At 35.0% G+C, this 14,689-nt stretch overlaps 1 pseudogene; it reads left to right on the forward strand.

The window, feature by feature from the left end:
- Window positions 1-1,760: 1,760 nt before the first annotated feature.
- On the forward strand, window positions 1,761-1,940 carry LOC136233633 (UPF0057 membrane protein At4g30660-like; annotated as a pseudogene).
- Window positions 1,941-14,689: the final 12,749 nt, after the last annotated feature.

The raw sequence follows: 14,689 nt of genomic DNA on the forward strand, positions 1-14,689 counted from the left end.
GTATTTTGCTCTTTTTAGTATAGTATGTCCATATATACTCTTAACCACCCTTTTGCAGCAAATTTGTTAGTGGGGCAACGATGGTGGCATACCCTTTGATAAATCACTGATAATACCCAGCCAAATCCAAAAGTCTGCGAACTTGCTTTTGATTTGAGGGGCATGAACATGACATCACAACATCAACCTTCTTCGGATCCATTACTACTCCTTGACCCAAAATAATGTGTCCAAGATACTCTAAGGAATCTGTCGAGTTCATATGTTGACCGTTTGATATAAAAATGGTTATCTTGCAAGCACTTGGAAACACACTACAAATGCTTGGAATGATCCACCATTGCTGCACTATAAATTAATATATCATCAAAGAAAATAATAACAAATTTATGCAAATAAGGTGAAAAAGTACGATTCATTATGGCCTGAAATGTCATTGGTAAGACCAACTGACATAAAAGAGAACTCATAATGCCATTAGTGAGTCAGAAAGGCTATTTTGTAAATGTCTCGCTCATGAACACGAATCTGATGATACCCTGCCCGTAAGTCAAATTTTCTAAATACACCAGCATCCCCCAATTTATCAAGCATCTCATATGTCGTTGGTATCAGAAATTTATCTTTAATTGTCATAATGTTTAACGTCAGTAGTCCACACAAAAACGACATATGTCATCCTTCTTCTTCAATAATAATATCGTTGAGCAGAATAGAATTTGGCTCAATCAAATAAAGCCCCGATATAGCATCTCAAATACAAATCATTCCATCTCATCCTTATGGTAATATGGATACCGATAAGGACAAACATTGACTAGTTTGGTGTATGGTAGAAGGTGAATCTAGTGGTCGATAAGATGACGTGGTGGTAACGTTGTTGGATTTGGAACAAGTGATGGCATTCCTCAAACAACTTGTCAATGTCAAGTTTAGGTTGCTTCTGTCTGCCCAACCGGTGTCTCTGTAACTTTTGCAGCATGCACATCATATACCTCATATACTCTATTGATGTTCATTAAAGCTTGCATCCGATTGAAACAAATTTGCTTCATTTTTAACATTGCATCTCCCTGCAAAACTTGTTTCTTCCCCTACATATCAAATTCCATTGATTGTTATGAATAGTCATGCGTGATATTCCCTAATTTTTGTAGCCATTTTATTCTTAATATAGCACCATCCACTTTTATTGGTAACCCATAAAGATCAATGTCAAATTTGAGACCTTACGTGGTGACAGTGACGTTTGGACATATGTCCTTGGGATAAATTACATGTGTGGTGTACAACCTTTAACCATAATCACATTTTGGTGTACAACCAAAATTTTATCACACTAAATTGTACAACCTTTTAGTGACCTCCCACTAAAGTGTACAGCCGGTAATTTTGACCGGTCAACTCCTGGTCAACGCGCCACCTCATCATTTTTAACCTCCTAACAAATAAAAGTGGATCTCACCTAATGTTAAATGACAAATTTACCCTTAATTATATTTTTTTATTTTTCTTTCATATTAATTCCATCTTTTCTCTCTCCTGTCTCTCTAATTTACCCAGAATGTATGAACTTCATACCTAGTCTTCTCTACACTGTCACATTTTTTACCTTTCCCTTTCTCTCTCCTATGTGATTTCTCAGACTCCAATTGAAGCTCAACCCTCCGCAACCTTCCTTTCCACTCTCGACAATAGCCTTTAATTAAACTTGTTGGTACAATTTTATTGTGGAGAAAAACAGATCTAAGTGGTGGAAAATGCCGAGTGGGAGTGAGATCTAAGTCCTCATCGCTATCTTGCTTCCTCCTCTTGGCGTTTGCCTCAGACATGGCTGTTGCACTTCTGAATTCCTTATTTGCTTGCTACTAATTATACTAGGTTACATTCCTGGAATAATCTATGCCATATACGTCATCATTTACATCAATAAGCCATAGAAGGGAGACGATTTTGGATATTAGGTGCAGATGATGAAGCTATCATCACCGACCATGGAAGGGAGGCGGAGCTGCGTATTATCCCTTTAGTGTCTACTTTTTGAAAAAAAAACTCTAAATACAAAAATAAAAGTGTTTGGTAACTCAAAATCTTCATCAATCTTAGTTTTGGAAGCTTGGAGAAATCTTTGAATTAAAAACCCAGTTTGAAAAAATCTTGATTTGGAGGCTTTGAGAAATCTAGGTTCCTTTGTGTTGAAGAGAGAGAAGAACTGTTGGTCCCGTGTAACGTGACGGTATTAGTTCCAAGGGGGGGGGGGGTTAGGAACTATTATAAAATTTTTCTATTAAGGCTGACTTATTTTAAGTTTAATATTTTTACTTAGTCTCTAGGTCAGCACCGCTGAGTAGGTTTTGAGACAGCTTTAGTCAATTGCTAACTAGAGTTGTTTCAATTATGAGTTGGGAAGCAACACTTAAGTCAGTTTCCAACTCAGCACTCAGATTACTCAGCTCAGAGTCTACAAGTTGTTGTTTTACTGAGTAATATTTAGCAAGCAATATATATATATATATATCAAAAGATAAAGGGTTAGAAGTTACTCAGCAGACTTATCCTGGTTCGGCCTCTCTGCCTACGTCCAGTCCCCGGAATCCTTCCGAGCTTTTTGAATCCTCTACTGAGCTCTTTAAAGGTAAAGCACAAACCGCTTACAATAGCAACTGAGTATGCAAGAGTACCGTCCTCTATTCGTCTACTCAATCCTATCTCTACCACTGAGTACTATAACCGAGTACTCAGCCTCTCTCTACCACTGAGTACTATAACCGAGTACTCAGCATCTCTTCTCTAACCTATTACAAATGATACAGAATTTGTTCTCACGGAGTGAAGAACACTTTAGATGAATAAAATCACTCTAGACTTTTACACAAAGATAGGAGTTTGGTGTAAGTGCTTGCTTTTTCTTTTTAAGACAGAGCTTCTATTTTGTACTTTATCAATGAATAGACTTGATGAAGATCTGTGTATCATGAAGTGTTGGAGTGGCCTTTTATAGTGATGTTTGAGGCACCAATGATTTGAATCCCGACATAGCCGTTGTGGGTAAACATTCTTCTTTCATCATCCCTTGGTCAGCACCTAGTGTTGCAGGCCAATCCTATCTTCTGTCTTCGTCAGATGCCAGGTTTGTCTTGTTATGTGCGTCAGATAGTCCATGCTTCTTGAAAAGGTCCTTTCCGACAGATTTCTGTGTCTTCTAAATTTTACTCAGAATACGACAGGTTTTGTTTTCAACGCTGATCAATATTGAAGCTGACCTGACGACCACTCAGCTTGATGTAGTTGCTTCGTCTTCAAGCTTTTCTGAGGAAGACATTTTATTTCTTCAAGCTGAGTTGCATTTTACTCAGCTCCGGCTGTGTGATCTGCATCTGCTGACTTGTCTTGACTTTCTCTTATAGATACTTAACTCCTGTTCTTGTTAATCAACTTACTCAACATTGAACAACCTCATTAGTACAATTAAATCAAAGCACTTAAATTTAATTGTTTGGAATATTTTAATCATGGGATTAACTTAAATAATTTTGTCGAAGCAAAATCATGTGGAAAGATGTTTCAACAAGAATAAGTGAAGAGAGAGAAGTATGTGTAGGAGAAGAAGAATAATTAATTGAAGGGTGTAAAAGCAATTATCAATATTTGATGGCTTTTAGATTGAATTTATAAAAGGGTAACTTAGTAATTGCACATGTCATGGGCTCATTATGTTAATGAAAATTGATGATATGGCGGTTTGACCAGCGTTGACCGGTCACAATTACCGGTTGTACACTTTAGTGGGAGGTCACTAGAAGGTTGTACAGTTTAGTGTGATAAAATTTTGGTTGTACACCAAAGTGTGATTATGGGTAAAGGTTGTACACCACGTATGTCATTTACCCTATGTTCTTGCAAAGAAAAGTGCCATTATTGCCAATATAGACCTTAAAAGCGTGCGTCGACTCAAATTGTGTCCTAATTTTTTCGCTACATTTGGTTACACAAAATTATATGTATTACCACTATCAATCAACTAACGAACCTCATTGTTGCCATTTTCCCCCCATACCTATAAAGACCAAAGATTTTCTTCACTAGCATTAATTGTATCATTCACTTGGTTCATCTGATGTCACCACTATCATCTGTTGGTCCCTTGTTATGTGAGAATTAGTTCCTAAGGGGTTAATGAAACTCTTTAGGATTTACAAATTTAGCCAAGTAAAAATATTTCTCACATCACAATAGCACACTTCAGAGGATAAATATTTAAGGTTCAGAGGCAACTTTAGTTGATTAAGAACTAAGATTGATTATGTCCTAAGTTCGAAGGATGACGCCTCAGAAGGGCTTCCGAACTTATCTCAATTTAAATACAACTCTGACTAATTTATGTTTTTGAAATATAAAAGCAAGCAATAAGGAGTAAGAGTTAGAGAGAGTGATACTCAGCAGTTTTATCCTGGTTCGGCCTCTTGCCTACATCCAGACCCCGGAATTCCTCTTCCTAGCTTTAATCCACTACTGAGCTCTTGTGGTAGAGCACAAACCCTTAAAATAGCTATTGAGCAATTATAGAGTACCTTCTTCTATAATCCTACACTCAGAACTATCTAACTCTGTTTGCTAAATATCAAACAAACAAAGCTTCCGAACTAATCTAAAAGATTGATAATTTTGTTTTAATCTAATAACACTTTGAAAGATATAAAGAATTGATTACACAGAAGAATAAGAAAGTTTGTGTAAAGGTTTTTGCTTTGCTTGGAACTTCAAGAAGTGATTTACTCAGAATTTATGCGTTGAAGATCAAGTTCCAAAGTTGTAAATGAGGAGCCTTTTATAGTTGACACCTGAAGGATGGGGCATTTCAAATTTTGAAATAACCGTTGGGAGGGAAACGCTCTTCTATCGCTTTCAATCCTCAGAAGCTAGTGTTAATAGCCAATGATCTTTTATCTTTTATCATTTGTTTATCTATTGCGTTGTGCTTCAGAGTTGGTCGGAAGAAGATTGGTTGGTCTAACCAAATCAGGCAAAGTTCTCAGGTTGACCAGGAGACAAGCCGTCCGTTGGTTTTGAATCTTTCCTTATTTGGTGAGGCTTTATCAGTTGCGCAGAGTCAACTATTGATCTTGTCCAGCGTGGCTTGATCTCTGTCTTCCGAAATTGATCTTATCTTTGAGACACATATGCATGCTTCTGGATCCTTCTGCCTGTTGGGCTGGAGCTTGATCCACAAGCCTTTGTCTAATGGGCTTGGATTTAAAGGCTTAAGGCCTTTTCTAATTTCTTTGAACTTAAGCTTAAATCATCAACACACTTCAACAAACACATTAGTATAAATAAATCATATTTAAATTTAATGTGTTATTAATTATGGAGATATTAATTTAATTTAATATTTTTGTCATAATCAAAATTAATGTGAAAATTGTGTTTCAACATCATCCTTCTTCAAGTTCACTAACAGTAAAAATTATCCAAAGCATTTATGTCCCTTCATAATTTTTAGTGGCAATTGAAACATAGGCCTTTTCTCATATGTTCCTGCCTTTTGGCGGGCCAAACATGCTTTATTGGGAGGGTATAGTTTTAGTAGTATTTAGTGGTGTGGGAAGGAGGGTGGTGGTTGCATTAGATTTTGTGGCATTAGGAACAATGAAGGATGTGTTAGAACCTCTTATAGTCGCAATCAGAGCCTTATTCATTGGTGCCTAGAATCATGGTGTCGAAGTGATCATCACCATGCCCAATTTAATGGAGCACACACTAGCCCAATTATCTTTAATACGAGCACCATAGATATAAGCCAAGGAAAATACTTCACCCAATATTTATGGTTTGGCGATAAACAATTCATGTTGCAGTGAAGGTTTTAGTCCTGAGGTATAAAATAGAATCAATAAAGACTATCAACCCCATCATATGGTTCATCATTCTCTAGAAATTGGCTTGGTACTCAGCCATTATACCTCGTTAAAGAAATTTAGAGAGTGCTCCTTAAGGATGCTTCATACACACACACATACACATACTCAATCATTTCATAGCAATATAAGGTATTCAACCAATCAATTAGTAGCAATGCACATACATAACCCTTTACAATATATTTGCCACTTGGATTGTACTAGTTGAAAAGTGAGCACAGTGATGAAGTTTGCGATGTTGTAACCATAAGTTCATAACTTGTGCTGATAGCATCGAAAACCCATCACCATTCTGAATGGTTTTAATCAGATAACAAGCCAAGTGGAAGATATATCATAAACCTATCTTAGCATCACCCGCAACAACATCATACATGTAACTAATCAGCTACATGCCCAATGAATATTCATACACATACTCAATCAGTTATAGCTTCCTAAATAAAACATAAAACATAAACATGCTTCATACACATACACATACTCAATCAGTTCTAGCAGTATAGCTCGTACGTATAAGAGTATTCTCATATTACAATGAACATTCATAGCTTTAGATTGTGCCTAATCAGCTACATGCCCAATGAACATTCATACACATACTCAATCAGTCTAGCTTCCTAAACAGAACATCAAACATAAACACATGCTTCATACACATACACATACTCAGTCAGTTCTAGTAGTATAACTCATAGTATAAGAGTATGGTCAATCACAATGAACATTCAAAGCTTAAGAGTATGCCTAATCAGCCACATGCTCAATGAACATTCATACACAAACTCAATGAGTTCTAGCTTTCTAAACAGTTCTATCTGACCAATCAGTTCATACCAATCATTTCATAGCAATAAAACTCACATTCATACCAATCAATTCATGCATGGTTCAGGTATTCAACCAATCAGTTAATAACAATGCACATACATAACGCTTTACAATATACTTGCCATTTGGATTGTACTCGTTGAAAAGTGAGCACGGTAATGAAGTTTGCGATGCTCTAACCACAAGTTCACAACTTATATTGATAGCATCGAAAACCCATCATCATTCTGAATGGTTTCAATCAGATAACAAGCCAAGTGGAAGATATATAGTAAACCTATTTCAGCATCACCCACAACAACATCGTACATGTAATTGTTCAGTTCAAACCAACATAACAATATATATACTCAATGAGTTCTAGCTTCCTAAACAGAACATCAAATATAAACATGCTTCATACACATACACATACTCAATCAGTTTAGTGTGGCAAAGCACAATGAACATTCATGCACATACTCAATCAGTTCAGTGTGGCAAAGCACAATGAACATTCATGCACATACTCAATCAGTTCTAACTTCCTAAACAGAACATCAAGCATAAACAAGCCAACATGCTTCATATACATACACATACCCAATCAGATAACAAGTCAAGTGGAAGATATATTGTAAACCTATCTCAACAGCATCACCCACAACAACATCATACAGACAACCAATCAGTTCAAACCAACATAACAATAATATATACTTAATAAGTTAAATAAATCTTCCCATATGCTAAAGGCATGAACTGATTGACAATCTCTTCAGTCAGCCTTCCAATGTACTTAAGCATTCTTACTATCCCTGCAAATATCAGATTCAAATAAAAAGGAATCAGATGAGTTCATAACATTTTTAGCATCACGCACTATATTGCCTTAGGTTAAAAAAGATAAAGACCCAAGCTTTTCAGTAGTGAATCTAACAATGAATACAATAAAATCAGTGTATCTAAGCGATAGATCTAACCCTTTCAATGATAGGTCTGGAAATCAATAGATCCGTATTCTAGCTGCTGAAATCCACATACACATGAGTAAATCGGATGAGAAAAAGATAGAGAAAGGAACAATGAAACTCTAATACATCCAGGAATGAAGAATGTATGGCTTATCGGTACCGTGTTTCGAGCTCACTCCCAGTGATTGCATGTAGAAATCAACCATGGAGATAGAGAGGGATGAGAGGGATGAAGATTGCGTAACCTAAAATGGGGTTTGGGATGAGAGAGATGGGTTTATATATGAGCTGAGAAATTTCAGTCAAACGATCGAGCGCCTAAATTTAGTATATGGTCGCGTAAGTGAAATTTCATTTGCCATTTTTTTTTTATTTTCCGCATACAATGACAGTCATTTATTACAGGTGTCATCTGATGAGCAAGTAAATTTTAACAAAAACACGCGTTTTCTTTGGATGACAAGATTGTGTCATCGGAAGGCCATATGTGAATCGAGCGCGTTTTCAATTAAGCTTTTAGATGACAGAATTTAAATATACTGTCACGAAAAATAATCAGACGACACAAAAACAAATGTCTGTCATGTATCTTGTGTCATGTGAAAGGGAAAATGACATAGTGATGGCCAAAACCTATTGCGAACATTCTCTGAGAAATTATCCCAAGTAGTAATCATGTTATTATATCGCATCCATCGGAACCACTCCACCATATCTCCATCCAAATTAAACCCAGTAACATAGAGTGGTTGATCTGTTGGTGTTCCATATAACCCAAGATAGTCCTCCATTGTAAAAATACATATCTCTAGATCCATTCCATTGAAACACAGTACTTCCAATCTTATAAACCTCAATTTCCATGGTTATTCGATCCACTAGGATTGCTTCCCCCTATTCATATGATGTCTTGGAACTCTATGGACAAACTATCGAGCTTCTACGTTAGTACGTCTAGCTATTGTTTCATGAGCAACTGTAGTTTTGTTGTTTCTAACATCATCTCTCAATGAAAGCACCATTTTGATACGATCAACCCGTACTTTTTGAGTGAGCTCTAACTCTAGAATTTAGAATATTATGAAGAAAAAGAATTACTTATTTATTCTTTAAACAACAAAAGAACATCAAGTCTGGCTATATAAACCTATGACAACTAAGCCACCTAAAATATATCAAGTAAATTAAAAAGGAGCATTGATAACATGAAGACTTCCCCTATAAAAATAGCTACTGCAGTTTAAGAAGAATACAACTACTCCATAACAAAATCGTTTTGCCACGCTAGAGGTTGCCTGACACACCTGGTCCAACCCACAATATTAGATGCAATACCAATAGCAACATGTGTAATATAATTACAGAATTAGAAGGATACATAATGTTAGAACAGGATCAATTGTGAATGTCACTGAAGTTTGGAGTCAGTTTCCAAAAGGTTAAAGATTTCATTTTATTTTATTTTAATAAAGTCAATAGAATTTTGAGATGTCGGTGGCGGAGATGCGTATGTTGAGATGGATGTGTGGTCACACGAGAAAGGACCGGGTGCGTAATGAAATAATTAGGACAAAAGTAGGGGTCACATCTATTGAGAATAAAATGAGAGAAAACCGACTAAGGTGGTTTGGCCATGTGAGACGTAGAGCGCTTGATGCGCCGGTTAGGAGAACCGAAGAGTGGCAAAGGGATGTAGTGGTGAGGGGTAGGGGAAGACCTAAGCAAACTTGGAGGAGGGTGATCGAGAGTGATATGAGTTTATTGGGAATTGAGGAAAATATGGTAGTGGATAGGACGGAGTGGAGGGAGCGAATCTGTGTCGCTGACACGACTTGATTTTCACGGTTTTATATGATGGTTCATGTTAGCCGACCCCGAATCATTTCGGGACTAAGGCTTTGTTGTTGTTGTTGTTGTTGTTGTTGTTGTAAAGTCAATAGAATTTTCTTTTTATTTCAATAAAGTCATCTCGGCTAATTCAGACACAAAAAATTATAGGAATAGTGATGTAATATACATGTTTGATATGACTACCTTTTACATATAATATAACAACTACATGACATAGAAAAAATTAAAAATTATACTTTTTATTTACTTAAATCAACTGCTTGAAACTATAACGTGTCAATCTATAATTTTTTGTTATTGCCACGTAACATGCATATGGTTGTAATATGAATATCATGTTATACCTAAAATTAAATTCTTTCTAACGTGGTTGTTATGCCATTATTTCACTAACTTTTTTGTGTGAATTGGTTATAATGGCTTTATTGGAAAAAAGAGTATAAAAATAACCTTATGGTTTGGCCGATTTGCAAAGACAGTCCACGTGGTTTAAAAGTTTGCAAACATAGACCTATGTTTTTTGTAGTTTACAAACTTTGTGAAAATGATATCGTGACTATCTACCCCAAAAGGGAGCAATTTGAAGCATTTAAAAAGACCGATTTCGTAGATTTTCTATTTTTTTTTTTTTGTCTAATTTTACAAATAGACTCACATATCATTTTAACCACAAAACTCACAAAGTACAGACCTTTACATGCACATTTTTATACCATGAGAATTTGTAAATCGGTCAAACCATAAGGTCTATTTTTGTATTTTTTCAAAAAAAAAATTAATGATTTTATTCAAACAAAATGAAGCCTAATATTTTTTTTTTTTTTTTGAAAATGACCCAACTTCCTTCAATAACCATGGTGCAATTTACCTTTTTTTTTTTTGGTAGAAACAGGAAAGGAAAAAAAAAACAACCAAACAAAAAAGAAAATCTATCCTGGGATCAGTCTAGGGAAGCTAACCCCAATCCTATCTATTAGTTTAAGCTAGTGTAGTTTTGTTGACAATTGATTGTATTAGAATTTTTACAAATAATTTTCTAGTTGTAGTTGATTTCCTTAATATATTGATTACTAACATTAATTTGATGAGGTTGATGTGTTTTTTGTTCATCTATTTTATTTAAATACTTAAGAGAATTTAATTTCGGTCCCAACACATCTTATTTTATCTGTTTCGGTTTTTTTTTTTCTTTTTTATATACATATTTCATTTAGTAATTACGTTTTTTTTTTCACAGGCTTAGATAAACTAGTTTTGGTCAAGGACATACAAGGCCCAACCTTACATTTTAGGAAAAAGTTTGGTCCCGTTTAAACCCGAAGAAATAGGAAGTGGGCTAGACTAGACCTACCTAGGATAGACTTGAGATAGCAAACAAAAAAAAAAAAAAAAAAAAGAAAAAAAAAGGTCCCATCCTAGAGGTGGTAAATCATGAATACGTTCCAACAAATCCACGAGTTCTTATATTAAGCATCCGGTCTTCCATATCATTCGGAGGACTCTTAATTTATATTTACACACGTGTAGTGTGATCCCACATAATAATTAAAATAGTAGTCTTTTATAATATATGTGAGTCCATATTACACGTGTCAAAATATGTATGAGAGGTCCTCCATTTGACATGGAGAACTGGGTGCTTCTAATAATTTGCCCAAATCCACACGGATTTAGTAGATCGGGTTAGATTGTTAGATAAAACAAGGAAAATTACAAAACTAGGTCAAATGGAAAGATCATTTATATATTTAGATCAATTATCCAACTCATTATCTATCTAGACTATTTATTTGTGACTTTTCCAAAATGCCCCAAACCTTTCATTTTCCGTCTTCTTTTCTATCGGTTTCAACCTTCAATCTCCCCCTTCATGTGTATTGGTTCATCTTCCCCCTTTCTTTATATTTTGCGAATCACCTCCATTTTCTTCATCATCATGTCTCTTCTTTCTCTCTGTTTTTGTGAAGGATGGTTCTTCATCTTCCTGTTTCATGTTCGTCTCTTGGTTTCTTTCTTCTTGTGCTAATCGAAGGCAGCGTTATTCGACGTTCTTCTGCGTTTATCATATGTTTATTGTCGATTTCAATGGCAAAATGTGGAAATAAGGTAGGTTTCTACTGTTTCATCTTTATCTTTTTCCAGAAAATGGTTTCGCAAAATGAGTTTGTGTCACATTTTTCAAAGTGAAAGTTACTTGGAAAATGATGATTTTGCTTCGCAGAAATCGAATATGTGAAGCCTGCGAAGCAAAATCATCATTTTTCGGGTGAATTTCGCTTCGTAGATTTCGCAAAATGTGACGCAAACTCATTTTGCAAAGTAAAAATCATCATTTTCAAGTGTCTTTTCCTTCGCGGACTTCACAAATTCTCTCTCAGCGTAGCGTTTCTTTCATTATTTCCCTAAAGTGACTTAATTTTTGTGAAGGTTGAATACAAAAGCATCAATCACAGTGATTCGTTTATCTTGAATACAAAGGCATCAATCATAGTGAGGGGTGATTGGGATGTGATGAATATGGTGAACCTGCCGAGTTTTCTTGCTTCTGAAAAGAAAAGACAAATAACCATTATCATCCCAAAGGTTATTGATTCTGTATGACGCTGCCGATTTTTCTTGCTTCTGTAAAGTCTGGAAGCACTCCAATGTTCTAGTTCCTTCTGCTTCTGAACTTCCTTTTGCTTCTGAACTCTTAGCAAAATGTTCTCTAAGCACACTCTCACCTAAATGTCCTGGCAAGCACACTAGGGAAAGAGTGTGTCTTTAGAACATTGTGCTAATCATTCTGTTCTGGAAGCACATTCCTGGGGTTTAGGATTTATGGTTAGAATTATTGTTGCAATCTTCTTGTAAATTTTGATAATGTTATGGTTTTAATGTTATAATTATTGTTGCAATCTTGTTATGATTTTAATGTTATATACCACTTCGCATTTTTTGCAAACTGTGAAGCCTGCGAAGACAATACTACTTCATATGATGACTTTTTGCTTCGCAGTTTGAAAACTGCGAAGCAAAAAGTCATCATGTACTTAAGTAGTATTGTCTTTGCAGGTTTCACAATTTGCAAAAAATGCGAAGAAAAAGTCATGTACTTAAGTAATATTATCTTCGCATGCTTCACAGTTTGCGAAACTGCGAAGTAAAATCATGTACTGAAAGTATTATTTTAGAAAAAACTTACAAAATAATAAAAAACGGAGTGCCAAGTTCGTAAGAAAAAAGATTTTACGTATATATGAGTCGATAATTAAAAATAGAGTGCCAAATTTGCAAACAAAGAAAGAATCATAGAGATAAATAGAAGAGAGAAAGAAGAAAGAGTAAGAAATTTCTAAGTGGTTATATATATGAAGGGCATTTTGGAAAAGTCACAAATAAATAGTATAGATAGGTAATGAGTTAGGTAATTGGTCTAAATATGTAAATGGGTCTCTATTTGACCTAGTTTTATAATTTTCCCGATAAATAATGACTTAGAGTGTTTCCAAGAGTATTTTAGTGCACTATTTAAAAATAATATAAATAATTAACATTTAGTGTCAGTTTGTTTCCATTTTTCGGATCTGTTTTTTTGCCTTTCAATACTAAATAGGAGATAGAAAGTGTTTGGTAAAATTCTGAAACAACTGTTTTTTACAGAAAAAACAACTAATATCTATTGTCTATTAGCAACAACTAACAGCAACAGTAAACAGCAAACAAAACAACTGAAACAAACGGGCCCTTAGTGATTTAAGAGTGATTAAGAGGATGTTTGTTTCAGCTTTTTGGATGAGCATTTAGTGTTTCACTCCAAACCGCAAGAAATATAGCATTTGGTTAGAGTTATATAACTGCATCATTTAACATTTTTTTTCTCCAAACCGCAGCTTTTTGGAGCTTTATTAACAGTTGTTTGTAGTTATTTGTTATTAAAAAAATGATCATTCTTATTTCCACAAAATATGTTTCTTTTTTAACATTATTAGATTCAAAAGTCTCAAATCAATGATATATCCCACTGACCTTCAATTTTTATATAACAAAATTAGCTTTCCTTTAGCTCTCATTAACATTGATTTAACATTGAGTTAAACTTTACTTTAGAGCTTATTTGCATATTCTTGTAAGTCCTTTAATTTTCAAGCTCAATTGAAGCTTTCTGCATCTTGGCGATACAATATTTGTTAATTCATGTTTTATGTGCTTTCATTTAATTAATTTTCATCCCTTATGAAATTAATTATAAATTTAGTTGTTTTTGTCCTTTCGACATTCACAATCCTCTAATTAGAAGTCGAAGTGTGCAATTTATATTTTCAAGCTTACATGTTTAGAGATTTCGATACAAAAATCTCTAGCATGCTCGTAAATTTTCTCAATTTAAAAAGGAAGAAATAGTTTTTAACACGCCTAGTGGGACCTAGATGTCACCTAAATGTTCTAAAGACAAAGAAAGCCTCAATGCATCAAAGGATGCAGTAAATGCACTTGTTAACCTAGAGTAACTAACATCTTTGACCAACTCGAATGAGCTAACCATAGTTCCTCTTCACCTACAAATATGGAGCATGTTCTCCCTTCATGACAAAAGGGAAAAGTCCACCTCTTGTAGATTCTCCGTAAAATGAAGGCTTTAAAATGCTAGGAGGCATGATTACGCCACTAATGAACTAGTTGGACCATAAGATGCACGAATTGATTCAGGTTACTATAGAAGGTAGCAAGAAAAATTGTTCGAGTCTAATGTTGCTTCCAACAACTCAACCCCTATCCAACCGCCAAAGAATACTACAACATCAAAAACTTCAGGTGAGACCAGAACTGGTGAGATAATGAGTGGAGAATAAAATGAAAATGAAAGTCGTTATAGAGATGGTGCATGAACTTTGTGGTCTAAGCTTGAAACAAGTTAGAGGCTAGAATCTTGTAAGTTGTAGCCTATTGAGATTGACCGAGAGAACCCGCACCCGTGGATACTGGATTCCTGACTTTAGCTTGTTCTCAGGAGAAGATGCCCTATCAATCGTAAAGCATGTGGCTAGTTTCACCATCCAGTTTGGAGCATTAGAAAATACGCCTAATTTTGATCAATACAAGTAGTATTTGTTCCCAAATTTCCTCACTTATATGGCATTCATTTGGTTTTTT

Source organism: Euphorbia lathyris, chromosome 6 (assembly GCF_963576675.1).
Source record: "Euphorbia lathyris chromosome 6, ddEupLath1.1, whole genome shotgun sequence".
In the NCBI taxonomy this organism is placed as follows: Eukaryota; Viridiplantae; Streptophyta; class Magnoliopsida; order Malpighiales; family Euphorbiaceae; genus Euphorbia; species Euphorbia lathyris.